Source organism: Dermacentor andersoni, chromosome 3, assembly GCF_023375885.2.
Source record: "Dermacentor andersoni chromosome 3, qqDerAnde1_hic_scaffold, whole genome shotgun sequence".
NCBI lineage: Eukaryota > Metazoa > Arthropoda > Arachnida > Ixodida > Ixodidae > Dermacentor > Dermacentor andersoni.
In genome coordinates, this window is record NC_092816.1 from 103,734,257 (window position 1) to 103,745,363 (window position 11,107).

Genomic DNA, 11,107 nt, shown 5'->3' on the forward strand with positions numbered 1-11,107 from the left:
TATACTGTGCTGTTACAATCGTCGCGCATGTTTCTTAACTTCTTCTGGCTGCTAAACTGCAGCCTAGAATTACAGTGAGAATGTTGCTGCAATGGCAAACTTGCAAAAAACATTTTTGGAAGTGCACAACTGATCTTCGAGGCTGATTGTAGGTTCCAACGGGCACACATTGTGTGCCTCAATGCCAGCAGAAACTCTGACCATGCTTACAAATCACTTCAGTATGTCCCGCAGAACTGTTCTAATGTAGAAAACACCAAGTAATACTAATTAGACAGCGGCGAGCGTAAAATTAACCACTAGAAACTGCCATTTTGCGTATAGGTTTTGTGCACTGATATGGTTGTGTCGGTGCTTCCGAACGCGGCAGCGTCACAGTGGCCTGGTCGAGTGCATTCCCTACGTTCCTTCCTGGTGCGTGGTAGTGCATCGCAGCTGTTGCCGTCTGATAACTTCTTCTGACCTGAGAAAAAGACAGTCGAGATAAACTCGTATAAACAGTTTATTGCAGGGATTTTAAGGTGATGAAAGAATTTTTCAAGATGGATGGATGGATGGATGGAAGGTCCCATAGAGCGGGCTACTCCTACGTTGGGACTGGGAGTTGTAACTCCCTGGCCGCATCGTGGGCTCGCTGGACAGCCCAGAGCTGCTCCACCTGGTCCGTGCTGCGTTATGCTTCGTGTAGCCTGGCGGAGTCTTGATCCTTGTTTGCATGGGTCCGACCACACGGCCAGAGCAAGTGATGTACGTCTAGTGTGCTATGGCAATTTTCGAAATATGATGTTTTGTATAGGTCAGGCATGTAGTGATGTCTTTTCTGCGTGGGGTACGTGTTTGTTTGAAGCATTCTGAACGTGAGGGCTTGAGGCCTGGTGAGCTTATTGTGAGGTGTGCTGTATATCCTGCGGTCTAGATAGAAGTGCTTTGCAATCTCGTTGTATGTGGAGGGAGGGTCCCGATTCTCGCTGGGATGGTCACGACCAGAGTAGGTGGCGTCGCGGAGGGTTAGGTCTCGCGCGCTCCTGTGAGCCATCTCGTTGAGATTGCGAGGGGCGTCCTCGATCTCTCCAAGGTGTGCCGGGAACCAGCAGATGGTGTGATGCTGCAGTGGTGCGGATCTATTGAGTATTTGTAGTGCTGGGCTTGCAACTGCTCCTTTCTGAAAGGCTTTGACGGCCGAGCGTGAATCGCTGTAGATGTGGGTGGTGGTCGGGTCTGTGAGAGCGAGTGCGATGGCGACCTGTTCTGCTATCTCAGACTTGTGGGTCTTGACTGTGAGAGCGTTTGTGACTTGACCTTGCTTATTGATCGTGGTGGCAACGAAGGCCTTCCTGGTCGGGTACTGTGCCGCGTCTACGAAACAGGCTAGGATCTTCTTATCACGTATTTCGCGCAGGATGAACGATCCGCGTGCCAGCCTTCTGGGTTGATGGTGCGCGGGGTTCATGTGCCGCGGGAGCGGGCGAACCGTGTAGGAGTTGCGTGTGTCCGTCGGAACGCTTTGATATAGATTCTTAAAACTTAAACTATAAACTAAAACTATAATTTCTTTGATATAAATTCTTAAAACTTAAACTATAAACTAAGACTTAAAACTATAATTTCCGAGGAGAGAATGGCTGCGCCAATTTGGATACATCAGGCTTAAGGCGAGTGAAAATTGGAAAGCAGTTTCTGTTTACATGGGGAAAAAAATGGGCTGCATATAGTGCATCTAACGCAGGTTTTTCCGCTGTAACCTTGGTTTCGGCATTTGATCTGAGTCTTCAGGGGCACATGCTCGGGAAAATGTCCATGCATGTCAAACTGGACCTCATTGGGTGGTATTAAAGTCGCCTTTATGTGCTTGGGAGACTGCAACAGGCTTATTGGTGTCGTCTTCGAGCTCTCTACATTTTTGCCCTTGTGGCGTTTCTTCAACATGTGCGTCAATGGGTGTTTCCGCAATTTAGTTCTTAAACTCAAATTGGTTGAGTGTGCCATTTGCTACAACATCCGTGCACTTGCAGTCCTTCCAGTTCTAGATGTACGAGTTTGTGACACATAGATAGAGAAAGTGGGCAAAGACATTAGTGGTCCACTTCTTTGTACGGATTGCTGTCCTGTAATGGTACACACACCTGTCCGCAAGATGTTGCCCTTTCCATCTTCGTTTAATACGCTTTTATGCAGCGTGGCTGTGAAATATCTACTTCATTTTTCTCTCTTCACCACCTGCTACATGCCCCTTCTGGGGTAATATCAGAAGCTGTCGAAAGAGTGATGGCTGATGTTCGATGCTTGCACTTTGTGACGCACATGTGTGTCACAAAGTGGAATGTGACAAATGTGTGTCCACTTTACAACACATTTCCCCATCCATGTAGACAAAGGAACATGATTTACCTTGTTCCATATCCTATTATTTGGCAATTTCTTATGCTGTTCCTCCAGTAAAATTTGCCAATACTGTGCTGGCAAGATATACATTCTTTCTGAGGAGGAATTTTGCCACCTCCACGCCTGTAAAAATGCAGTCGGTAGAAACGTGGACGGGCTGCTCAGTCAGCACTGTTTCCAGAAGGTGCTTCATAACTTCACTTTCAAGGTCAAGTTTGTTTGTGTTGCCTTCATGAGCAGTTCCTTTATCTGTGTAGATGATGGACTAGTGCTTAGTGCTTGAGTTCATCATTTGCACAGATGGACAAGACGAACGTTTTTGTTTCGAACAGAATTTGGTGCACTTGGTATATACTGTCGAGCAGGACATCGTCCGCCGAATGGGTACTGAATGGGTACAAGTACTGTGGCTTCATGTGCGTTTAGTTCACGTTGAAGTGAGAGGCAGCCGAAGGTCAATTTGCTCCTGTTGCTGCCGCACTTTCTCACTCCAGCGCCTTGACAGCGAGTATGCACGGTCATCAAGGGAGAAGTGTTCAAGTTTGCTTGTGCGTGTTTGACACCATGCTTGCTGACTTAGTAAGCGAATGTTTACAAGTTCATACGGCCGATAAAACTACAGGGTGTTTACCAAGTTGACATTTCCAAATCCCATGAGTTTTCCAGGTTTTCACCACGTGCCTTCGCAAAATTTCCTGAGTGACACAGAACTTTGTTTTATGTCAGGACGGGCTGACACCACGTCGCCTGACGGTGTCACTCTTTAGTAAGCACAATAAAAAATAAAAAATGACCTAATCCAGTTTGAATAGTAAGGAGTAGGGCATATTTTATTCAAAAAGAAAGCAGAAGGGAGGAGTTAGCAAAAAGGCACAGCAAAAAAATGAAAAAAGGTAAAACCCATTGTCGAACATTCCCCAAATACGAACGAAAATGAGATGCATACAGAAGCAAATATTTTCGAAGGTGAGCTATTTGTAACAACGGATAGCAAGCTCATTGACGCCCGAACTTTGTCACAGGTGAGATTCTCTCTAACAGCTGGTGCATCAACCTCAACTGTCCTGACATACTCTCGCAGCTAGTGCACAATGCCTCGGTGCTGCGTTTTACTGCTTTAAAGAGCTTACTTTGGTTTGTATTAGGGGCATCTGCATTTCGACGTCACGCAACACTTCAAAGAAGCGGCGGCGTGCTTTCTTTCCCGTTCATTCCTAAATGCGTAGGTCCCTCCTGTTATCGTCCTCTTTCCGACGCGCGTTCGCCCCACGGGCCATTTGAAGTATTCTCTTGGTCAGTTGTACAGTCATCATCCACTATTTCGGACTCCCTAGGGGCTGCGAAAACGTCCGAAAAATCGGGTAGTCGGAGAAAAAATGAATGCACGTCTTTTACTGCCCTTAAGTACTAAACTCACCGCAGGCACATCCGAAAAAGCTCTGAAGGCCTGCCAGTACATTTATTAGGCATAGTGGTGCTCTTACTGCGACTGGAGATGGCGGGTGCACGCGTGTGTAATGAAGGAATGCACACTGTTTTCCGCGACAACTGCCTCTGCACACGCTTGTTATGCTTCACCGCAATACTTTCGCGTATGCTTCACCACTTAACATTTCTGTATTGAGGCGAAGTTGACTTTCGGCTACGCGTCGTGCTTTCCGAGCTTCGAAGCCATTCGCGTGAACCACAAAGGCGTAGTCGGTGCCATTGCTGACAGCGGCGAATTCGTTCAATGAAAAACATGGCACAGACGGCAAAAAGCTAAATAGCGAAGGTCGAAGCAGCTAGGCTTAGCGTTGCCGCGGTGGTGGCTACGGCTGCTAGCGGATGTGCGTGCGAGAGCGCCGTTCGAGGCTGCGAGGGAATCAAAATGGCGCTGGTGGTGGTTGTGATTAACGCCAAAACGGGCTTGCGGTCACGGCAAGAAGTTCGGAAAATCAGATGGCCAAGGGTTCTTGCACCCGAAATTTCAGACGTTCTTATACATAGGCTGGGGGTAAAACGATTGTGGTCTTACAAAGCATCTGGCTGTTCTGCTGGGTACCAATCGAATCTTAAAATTCGATCCCAGAATCAGACACTTATTGCTTCTTTTGTTCATTAAGTCTGATACAATGCCGCACTGCTTTGCTATCCGTGAGGAAGTCAGATTCGTGTGTGCTGTAAGAGTTGGGGTCGGGCAAGTCAAAAGGTAAAGCTGGCCCATGCCGTCGTCCGATCGACTCATCCACGCCAAGGACGTTTGTGGAAGGCAGGAACCTGTTCTCCTCGAGAACGAGGAGCACGGGATTTATTTACAATATCTACATGAAGGGTAGAGAAAGGTAAATTTCATCAGTCTAGCATGACTGAAAACAAAGCACACCGAAAAGCCGAAAACGGCTGCTTAAAACCCCCTCTATACTCCCTAGATCTCTAGGTTATGGAAACTGCCGTCCAACCTTCGTCCAATCAAAGCGTTCAAAGTCGTTGAAGGACCCGCCTTCGAGGGCGAGGGTTCACACACTCACTCCCGCCCTTTTGTTTCACTGAACACACCGCCTCGTAGACAGGGGTTGGCAGGCTTACGGAACGCTCATTTGAGGGATCGCCAGCCCTTTGTGAGCAGGCGCAAGTAAAAGTGGGAGCGACAGAGAAAATCTGGGGGCCTTTGCTCCTTGAATATACGACTTTGCTTATAGCGTCCTCGATCACCTTGCCCCGGGGTTGCCCCGAAACCAGAATGGTGCGCTTTGCCCCGCCGTGGTGCCGCACTGCGGAGGGTCAACATCTAGGACAAAACTGCACCCTGTGCAGGGTGCTTGCATGCAGCGCTACTTTGCCCCTGGCGCGCAAAGCGTGCGCGAACACGCGCGCTCGCATATTTTATTGTTTGCAGATGCTGAGCATCTGCGGCAAGCGCTCGAACCTTGTCAAACTGCGTGCTCCGACATACCTGGTTGCAAGCAAATACCAATGGATTTTATAATTAATCCTGACGACCCGTTCAATGAACCTGTCCACTTTCGGCCGCTCTTCACCACACTGTTTCTGGACGAGGTCGAGCAGCATGTCGTCTTCGCTGTCAGACGAACTTGAAGAATGCTCATCGATTGCGGCAACTAGCAGCGCTTCCTTTCTCATTGTCGACAAATCCACTAGCTAACTCCGTCAACTCCGTAGCAACGTACCGCAGCTATCGGGCCAGAGCGTCCGCGGTTCTGCAGTCGGCAGTACGCGCGCACGTCGCGCGTCCCGCAGTGCTTGCTGGGATTGCACTCCGGCGCACCGCCGATTTTCTCGGTGCGAGACGGGGCAACGGAAAACCGCTCCAACATGGTGCGCTTCCGGTGATCGAGGATGGTCAGTGCGCACCGGTGCGGTTGATCGAGGATGAAAGTGCGCACCAAGGCGCCCCGGTGCGCACCGGTGCGGGTGATCGAGGACGCTATAAAATTAGGCACTACTGAGGAGGTTTCTTAGCGCGAGTTGTAGGCGCGCTTGTCCCTAGGCGTGCCGGCATTGCGGAGTATGGCGGAGTGGGGTCGAGTTACGCTCGGACGCTGGTTGCCGGCGCGGTAAAATAGATGAAGCAGCGGACACTGACGCCCGATTTGGCGACTGCTGTGTCGGGCAAACTGTCGTGCACCTGCGGCGCTCGGGCTAAGTCAGCCGTGGCGGATCATAGCTTGCGACCGTAGTAGTGCCTGGGCCGCATAAAATGAAAATCTAGAAGGCAGGGCGCCATTAGCAACCGCGGTTGAGCGCAAGTGGGTGAAAGGCCGCCGGTAACGATGACTCTAACTCAGAACCAGCGCCGCAGGCGCGAGAAAGTCTGTGCGACGTACGTTCAGAGGTAAACTGACTGGTGTTGCAGAAGTCGCGGGGCGCGGTAGTGCTGAACTTATCGTCACAAGTCGGCGCTTGGACGTAATTATATTTACTCAGTCGTGTGTTTACTAATTGTAACAACGTGTCATTATTTCGCATTATTGGCGGCGCCTCCAGGACACGATAGCTAGAACCCGGACTAGTCCGTACGTGGGTTGGGGCTCGCCGAGGCCTGCGCGTGCCATGGCACGGATGTGTAAGATGTGAGGTATGTGTAAGCCAATTTTTTATGTGAACACCCGCCGATATGCTTCGGCCTCCGCGGCCCCAACCCACGGGCCGCCCTGCTTCCAGATTTGATCCCCCCGCTACCCCTTGGGTGCCCTGGATATCCTGCGCCGCCTGCTTTATTATAACCTCAGGTGCTCTCCTGAGGCCTCCTTTTGCCGGTTACATGTGCCCTCCTGGAGCAGTGCTTGTAAAAAAATTTTTATCTATCGTCGCGACGAAATAGGCGACCCGCGACTTATACAACGCCAGTCAGAACCTTGCCCTTTCGTACAGAGCGGTCACCAAATGGGGCGCCCGTGCCCATTGCCTCACCGCGCGGGCAACCAGCGGCGGCGCAACAAACTCGACCGCACTCCGCAATGCCGGCGTGTCTAGGGGACAAACGCATACAACACCGGCTAAGAAACCTCCTCCGTAGAGCCTAGACAGTGTCCCATATTCAAGAAGCAAAGGCCCCCAGATTTTCTCTCTCGCACCCGCTCTTACTCGAGCCTGCGCACAAACGGCTGGCACGTCTGGGTTCCTGAGCTGACTCCGCAATTAGCCGCCGCACCTGTCAAGTGACCGTGATGATTACCTCAGTCCGTGGGGGAACCCTGTTGTAGTGTCCATGTATGGCACTCTTTGGAATGAAGGAAGGCAACCCTGGGGTTCAGGAGAGCTTCCAAGATGGCTGCAGTTTCGTTGAAATAAATGTATAGCCACCATAATAAATGTGTGTGTGTTCCCAACAGAATCGGCCGTAATCAGTCTCAATACTCGAACTACTATACGTTACAATGGCGACGAGGATGCGTCTGAACTTCGCGAAGGCTGCCAAGCAACGATTTTAAGCAGAACGAAGATACCAACACACATTGTCGAAGCTTCTACTTTGCGGTATGGCGCACAACATGCTTCCATCGTTCCCTTTCTTCGACGCGCGTGCCACTGACGCTGTAGTAATCGCACCGCTGGCACGAGTTGATGGGGTCTCGGTGCTGACGCCCGTTATTGCCAATGGGTCGCAAGCCCCAAGGGTAGCGTTGGCCTGGCGGCCTGGGGCACTGGAAGCATCCGAAGGTCCCGGCAAAGCATGAGAAGACTGGTAACAGAACAACTTGTTTATTCTAACATAGCAAAAGAGCGGCCGGTCAGTTCGACCGAAGTGGAGAGACGGGAGAGCACGTAACTCAACAGTACAAATCGGAGCCTCTCTCCTGGCGTCCGGGGGCAGCTGCTCTTATACTCTCGGCGTCGCGGTCCAAAAGGGAAGGTCACGGGATGAAGGTCACGGGATGAAGGTCACGGGACGGCGGAGCATGAGCCCACGACGGCGCGCACGGTCGAGCCGAGAGACCTGCTGAACCGAGTGTAGTGACGCATCGCCAACCCTCACTTGGGGAGCTCCGCTCCCCGGCTGCCGCGCTTTGACAAGCGTGGGCACACACACACACACGCACACACGAAGACACGTGGCACTGAAACACGCCTGGACACGCTTGGCGGGTAGGCTTTGCGGCGGCGTTGAACGGGCCAAAATGTCCGCCGCTTTGAACAAAGCCCCGGCGTCCGTTGCATCCGCGCCGGCATTACCGCGCGTTGTAGGCGAAACGTAACAGACCGCCCCGCCGGGGGAAGGAGATCCCGATGGTCAGGGGACTGCATCCGCTGTCCGGAGGGATGTCGCTCGATGATGCTCATAACCGAAGTCGGGCGTTCTTTGGCGTTTCTTGAGCGCAGCGCACAGAGAAGGCCTCGTTCTCACGTTCAGGTGCACACAGGACACTGCGCCGAAAAGTGACCCGGCTTCTGGCACGTATAACACACGCGCGCTTGCCTCGTCTCGAACCGCTTTCTCATGGGCGTGAACTTCGGCCTCTCAAACTTGGAGCCAAATTCACCCTTTTGACCGTCCTTAGCTCCACGAGCCCGACGCGTCACAAACTCCTCGGCTAACTCAGCGGCTCTAGCCACCGTACTAACGTCTGGCCTATCCAAGACCCAGTACCGCACGTTCTCAGGTAACCGACTATAAAACTGTTCTAGCCCGAAACACTGCAGAACTTTCTCGTGGTCACCAAACGCTTTCTCTTCTTTGAGCCACTCCTGCATGTTTGACATAAGCCTGTACGCAAACTCTGTATATGACTCACTCTTGCCTTTCTCATTTTTCCGAAACTTCCGACGGAACGCCTCCGCTGACAGCCGGTACTTTTTTAGCAGACTCGATTTCACTTTGTCGAAATCCTCTGCCTCCTCTCTCTCCAAGCGAGCGACTACGTCGGCCGCCTCGCCGGGTAGCAAAGTGAGCAAGCGCTGTGGCCACGTTTCCCGAGAGAACCCCTGCTTCTCGCACGTTCGCTCAAAGTTAGCCAGGAACAAACCAATGTCCTCTCCAAGCTTAAACGGCCGCATCAGGTCAGTCATTTTGAACAATACTCGTTCTCCTGCACCGTGTGCCTGACTTCCATTACGAGCGCGTTCCATCTCTAACTCGAGACGCTTCATTTCCAAAGCGTGTTGACGGTCGCGCTCTTCTTTTTCTTTCTCTTTTTGTTCTTTAAGTTCGTGCTCATCTTTCTCTTTCTGTTCTTTTCGTTCACGCTCATCTTTCTCTTTCTGTTCTTTAAGTTCACGCTCCTGTCTTTTTGCCGTCTCCCTCTCCTCAATGGTCTCAAGGCATTCCGACAGCTCGTCATCCTCAGCTTCTAACTCAAGAATAGCCCTTAGCAGTTCTGGTTTTCTGAGTTTGTCTGAGACATCCAGACCCAACTCTCTCGCAAGCTCCAGCAATTTCGGTTTGCGCAACGACTTCAAATCCATGGCTGCTCTGAATGCTGCTTTCTCTACTGCCTACTATTGTCTTGCCGCAAACTAACCCGGTAGCAACGACAACCACAATTACCAGCTCTGTTTCTAACACTAACAAAAGCCTGGCAAAACTCAGAAGAAGAAAGTCCCGCACTCACCAAACCTTGCAGCCAAGACTTCAGCGCAGTCGTTCCGCTGCAGGCAACCAGTCATCACACAGGGCTCGTTGCGCTGCTCCCGGATGGTCGTTGTGCTGCTCAGCATACAGTCAACCGCATCTCTTCGCTGCTGGCCTCCGTTGTCGCGATCTCACCGCTGGCAACCAGTTGTAGTAATCGCACCGCTGGCACGAGTTGATGGGGTCTCGGTGCTGACGCCCGTTATTGCCAATGGGTCGCAAGCCCCAAGGGTAGCGTTGGCCTGGCGGCCTGGGGCACTGGAAGCATCCGAAGGTCCCGGCAAAGCATGAGAAGACTGGTAACAGAACAACTTGTTTATTCTAACATAGCAAAAGAGCGGCCGGTCAGTTCGACCGAAGTGGAGAGACGGGAGAGCACGTAACTCAACAGTACAAATCGGAGCCTCTCTCCTGGCGTCCGGGGGCAGCTGCTCTTATACTCTCGGCGTCGCGGTCCAAAAGGGAAGGTCACGGGATGAAGGTCACGGGATGAAGGTCACGGGACGGCGGAGCATGAGCCCACGACGGCGCGCACGGTCGAGCCGAGAGACCTGCTGAACCGAGTGTAGTGACGCATCGCCAACCCTCACTTGGGGAGCTCCGCTCCCCGGCTGCCGCGCTTTGACAAGCGTGGGCACACACACACACACGCACACACGAAGACACGTGGCACTGAAACACGCCTGGACACGCTTGGCGGGTAGGCTTTGCGGCGGCGTTGAACGGGCCAAAATGTCCGCCGCTTTGAACAAAGCCCCGGCGTCCGTTGCATCCGCGCCGGCATTACCGCGCGTTGTAGGCGAAACGTAACAACGCCAACAACGTCGGCACCGAGTGGTTGAAGTGGGTGAAACGCTTCGAAAACTTCATCGTAGCCTGCGGTATTACAGCCGATGCCCGGAAGACGGCCATACTACTACACTACGTGGGGGAAGAAGTGTATGACATATACTGTGCCGATCCTCCCGCAGCCGCAGCTGCGTCTACCATTTCAAGCACCGGTGGCTCCAGTAACGCAACCCCTCTCTACACCGCAGCATGTAGGAAGCTCGATGACTATTTCGCACCCCGAGTAAACACTACCTTCGAGGTTTACCGCTTCCGTCAAGCCAAGCAAATGGAAAACGAGTCGCTCGACGCATTTTACGCCAGGCTACGACAGCTTGTTAGGCACTGTGCTTTCGCCGATGACGACACCGAAATCAAGAATCAAATATTGCTGTCTACAACGTCGACATGTCTACGCCGGTATGCCATGCAGCATGACCTCGACTTGCAAGGAATTCTCAAACAAGGCAGGTTATTTGAAGAGGTCGAGCACGACATCTCCGTGATCGAGCAAGAAAGCCGGCAGTGTAAGGAAAACTCGGCGTCAGCGTCTACACTTGCAGTAAACTCCGAGCGCACCTCGCGACCTCATCAGCCGAAGCACCATGGGAAAGAGCCGTCACGGACTCGTGAGCCTCCGCGCCATCAACGGGCAAACGCGACATGCTACAACTGCGGAAAACCATGGCCTCACAGTAAGGGACGCTCTAGTTGCCCCGCTCTCGGCAAACGGTGTACTGCGTGTCACAAAACTGGGCACTTTGCTAGTGTGTGTCGTTCAGCACACAAAGCCGTACACGCAGTCGTGCGCGACAGCAGCCCTGA